Source organism: Solanum pennellii, chromosome 4 (genome assembly GCF_001406875.1).
Source record: "Solanum pennellii chromosome 4, SPENNV200".
In the NCBI taxonomy this organism is placed as follows: domain Eukaryota; kingdom Viridiplantae; phylum Streptophyta; class Magnoliopsida; order Solanales; family Solanaceae; genus Solanum; species Solanum pennellii.
Genome location: NC_028640.1, coordinates 19454972 through 19460007, shown reverse-complemented (window position 1 = coordinate 19460007; position 5036 = coordinate 19454972).

The window sequence follows — 5036 nt, the reverse complement described above, 5'->3', positions numbered from 1 at the left end:
TATATATAAACATTTAACTTTTGTGGGAGTTTTTCTAACCGAAAACCATCACATGAGAATTATAGTGATGATACAACGATCTACCTCACGCTGTCAGCTCATCCTATATAAAGGTATAAGACCTGAACAGCCTAATGGATCCACTAGTCTACTGTGAAAAAGGTTCATCTAAAGAGTATGGCCCTTTCCTACCCATGATGGCTACATGGTTTATGGGGGATGTGAGTTGTTTGAACTCTCCCCTATATCACTGCTTAATACTAATACCAAAATATACTGCTATTATGTTTTAAAACATACTTCTTTTGTGATATGAGATTAGTGCTGAAAAACTTAGCTCGAAGGCTATCTTGGAAATCTCAGTTTCCTTATTTGATTCATTTGGAAAGATATTACTCTTTAACTGAAAACTAGCATGAAGGCTTTTTGTAAATCTCAGTTTCCGTTCTTTTTAAATATGAAATCATTTTATATTCCTTTGGAAATACTTAGTTCCCATATACTTATTTGAAGAAATGACTTCACTTTTCTCTAAACTAAACACAAATTTATGTCTTTAAACGACATTCAAAACGTTTTTAAAAGAATTATGAAACGTGAAATGAATTTCTTCTTCTTATCTTTAATCTTTGATCAACCAGATATTTTATGTCTTAGAATAAAGTTTAAAAGCATATGTAAAAGACTTTTTGAGCGGACTCTAAGAACTTTTTAGACTTGGCTCGAAACTTACCTTGAATTTGAAGTTATGGATTCAAGGTTGTAATTCATGTTTCTGGATGATTTCTATATATCTAGAAGTCATTTAGAGTAGTTAGAATTATTTTAAAGTGTAAAAACACTTTACAAAGACTTAATGAGATTGATTTACGAAGACTGGGTAAAAAAAACTGATTCAGGCGCATCCTGGGCGTGCCGCACCAGGCCTCAAGTTCTGAGGTCTCATTCTAGCACACTGCAGGTGCGCAGCCCCAGGCCTTCTGGTGCAGATGGGGGGCACCACGCCTGGCCCTGCCCAGGTGACGCCTAACAAATTTCTCAACTAGTTTTCTGACCTCTAATCATTTTTTTCTATTTCTTTTCTCAAATTCACTTAGATTTCAGGTGAAGCTTGGGGTTCCTATTGGAACTGGGATTCAAAAGAAACTTGGGCATTTATTACTTGGATTGTATTTGCCATTTATTTACATACTCGAACAAATAGAAATTTGCGGGGTCCAAATTATGCAATTGTAGCGTCGATAGGTTTTCTAATAATCTAAGAGCTTATTCTTCATGAAAATATCTGCATCTTCTTGTTGCGAATTCGTGAAAATATCTAAGATCCGCTGCTATTTCCTAATTCCGAATAACCCAATGAATTCAAGAACAATGCTTATATCATCAAAGAACTCTTAAATCACAACTCATGTTCAAGAATGAATACAATTGAAGAAAGCACATTCAAAAACATTCAAAATCCAATCTTTTTAGAATGAAATCATGCTGAATCAAACATGTTTGGCACGTGGATAAATAAACTAAACATTGAGATAGACCCACATACCTTATTAGAGATCACCCCCGACGAAATTAAGTAAATCCAATGATCATGGAGAATCTTGCCCTTTTTCTTCTTCTCCTTTCTCATTAGGCCTAGTGTGAAAGTTCCTAACTTCTAAAAATGACTAAGTTCTTATTTGATCCTTATTAAACTCTTAAAAACGGATTTAATTTAATAGGGTAGTGAAAATACTAACATACCCTTTAAAAATCTCGGATTTGGACATTTCCTTAATCCGACAGCCCAACTTTCAAAAGGAATAACTTACTCATACGAATTCAAAATTGCAAAAACTTGGCGGCGTTGGAAAGATCGTTCCAAAAGATTTGAACTATGTCTAGAACTACACCTAACTCATCCTGAGAGAGGATTTATAGACGTTTGAAATTTACCAAAAAATTCACTTTAAACTCTCTTAAATTTTCCAGATTTCCTTATACTTTCCAAAACCAAGTATTTCCATATTTTTAACTCTTTTTTAGTTCTTTCTAATTTCGAGATGTTACAATATATGCCCCTTTAGGAACATTCATTCTCGAATAAAGGTATTCCTTCTAGACTAAGGGTAATAACATCAATTTCAAACAATCAACAAGCAAATGTAATGATAACATGCTTACTCATAACCTAAAGAGTACTAAGAAGAAAATTAGTATCTTGGTCTTCATTTATATGGATTCAAAGAGATGTGGATATACCTTCTTTATATCCTCTTCAGCTTCCCAAGTAGCTGCATCAACACATTAGTCCCTCTAGAGGACCTTGACTAATGCTACCTCTTTCGGTCTCAATTTGCAAACTCATCGATCTAAGATCTCAAGCGGAATCTCTTCATAAGATAGATTATCCTTGATCCCAATACTTTCAATTAGAATGATCAACAAGGATCACCCTTGAACTTCTTCAACATATAGATGTGAAACACCTGATGAACTGCTGCCAACTCTTGAGGTAACTCTAACTTATAAGCTACATTGTAACCCTCTTGGATATGAGATAAGGTCCAATATATCGGGGACTAAGCTTTCCCTTCTTACCAAACCTCATAATACCTTTCATGGGTGAAACCTTTAAATATATGCAATCATCTATTTTGAACTTTAACGGCCACTTCCTAACATCAGTGTGAGATTTTTGATAGCTTTGTTCCATTTTCAATCTCTGTGAAATCACTTTCACCTTCTCCATATCTTAGTGAACTAAATCTTATCCTATAAACTCTGATTTACCAACTTCAAATCATCCAATAGGAGATCTGCATCTTTTAAATATAGAGCTTCATAAGGATCCATTTGGATGCTAGAGTGATCACTATTGTTGTAAGAAAACTCAATGAGAGGTAGGTGATCATCCCAACTCCCATTGAAATCGATCACGCATGCCCTAAACATATCTTATAATGTATGAATTGTACGCTCTGTTTTCCCGCAGTCTAAGGATGAAAAGCAGTACTTAAGTTCACCTTTGAACCCAAACCTTTCTGAAAAATTTCCAGAATTGTGCAGTAAATTGTGCACCTCTATATGAAATAATAGAGATCAGAACTCCATGATGTCTTACCACCTTTTGAATGTAAAACTTAGTATAATGCTCTGCCGAATAATTAGTCTTTACAAAAAAAAAGTGAGCTGATTTTGTCATTCTATTGACAATCACCCAAATAGAATCATGTTGTTTGTGAGTTCTGGTAAACCTATGATGAAATTCATATTAATCATCTCCCACTTCCACTCCGGAATTTCTATATTCTGAGTCAAACTTCAAGTCCTTTGGTGCTCTACTTTAACTTGTTGGCAATTCGAGCACTTGGACACAAATCCATTTATGCCCTTCGTCATACCATTCCACCAATATATTTCTCTCAAATTATGATACATATTAGTGGGACCCCGAACGAATGAAATATATGGATCTATGAGCTTCCTCCATGATCCTTTATTGGAGTCCATCCACCATAGACACACACAATATACCTTGATATCTCAAAACAACATCTCCCTCTTGTTCAAAAGCTAATACTCTTTTCTTTTGAACATTTGCCTTCAACTCAAGAAAAATGGGATCGTGGTCTTGCCTTTCTTTCACTTCTTATACTAACGATGATTCTACCCCTTTCGTCACCACCATTCCTCCTTCTATGGAATCCATTTGTCGGACTCCTAAGTGTGCAAGTCTATGTACATCTTTTGCTAGTTCTTTGTTTACTTCTTCAATATGGGCGGTATTATCCATAGACAACCTGCTTAAGGCATCAACACCCACCTCGGTTGTAAAGTATGCTCATGTCATAATACTTAAGATATTGTAACCACCTCCTTTTTCTAATATTAAGCCCTCTCTGTGTGAACACATGTTATAGGCTGTTGTGATTAATGAAGATATCAACATTAACACCATACAAATAGTGACGCAATATTCTCAAGGCAAAAACTACGACAGCCAACTCTATGTCATGAATTAGGTAATTATTCTCATGAACTTTCAATTATATGGAGGCATATGTTATAACCTTGCCATTGTGCATTAGGACACAACCCAAACAACCTCCAGATGCATCACAATAAACCAAAAAGCCTTGAGTGCCCTAAAGTAAAGTAAAAATTGGGGTAGAAGTCAATCTCTTCTCAATTCCAAAAAACTTTTCTCACAGGCTTCAAATCATTGAAACTTGATCATTTTCTGAGTCAACTTCGTCAAAGGAGATGAAATAGACGAGAATCCTTCTACAAATCTTCTATAGTAGCCATCCAAACCCAAGAAAATCCTAATATCAGTTGGAGATGTGGGTCTAGGCCAATTTTGTACTGCCTCAATCTTATAGGTATCAACTCTAATACAATCACCGAACACTATGTGACCTAAGAATGCCACAGACACAATCCAAAACTCAAAATTTAGAAAACTTGGCATACACATCTCTACCCTTCAACATCTGCAGAACTTTTCTGAGATTGCTAGCATGGTCTTTTTCATTCCTTGAATAGTCATCAATGAAGACAATAAGAAACAAATATAAATAAGGTTTGAATATTCTATTCATAAGATCTATGAATGTTGCAGGTGTGTTGGTCAACCCAAAGGACATGACCAAAATCTATAATGCCCATATCTGGTTCTAAAAGTTGTCTTTGGAATATCACATTCCTTTACTCTTAACTGATGGTAGCCAGATCTGAGATCTATCTTCGAAAAAAGGTGGCACCCTGAAGTTGATTGAATAAATAATAAATTCTTAGGAGAGTATACTTATTCTTGATTCTAACCTTGTTCAATTGACGGTAACCTATACACATCCTAAGGGAACCATATTTCTTTCTCACATGCAAGACCGGAGCACCCCAAGGTGAGACACTTGGTCGAATAAAGTCTTTCTCTAAAGGTCCTTCAAATGTTCTTTTAACTCTTTCAACTATATTGGTGTCATTCTATATTGTGGAATAGAGATACGACAAGTATCTGGAAGAAAATCTATGTCCAAGTCTATATCTCTATC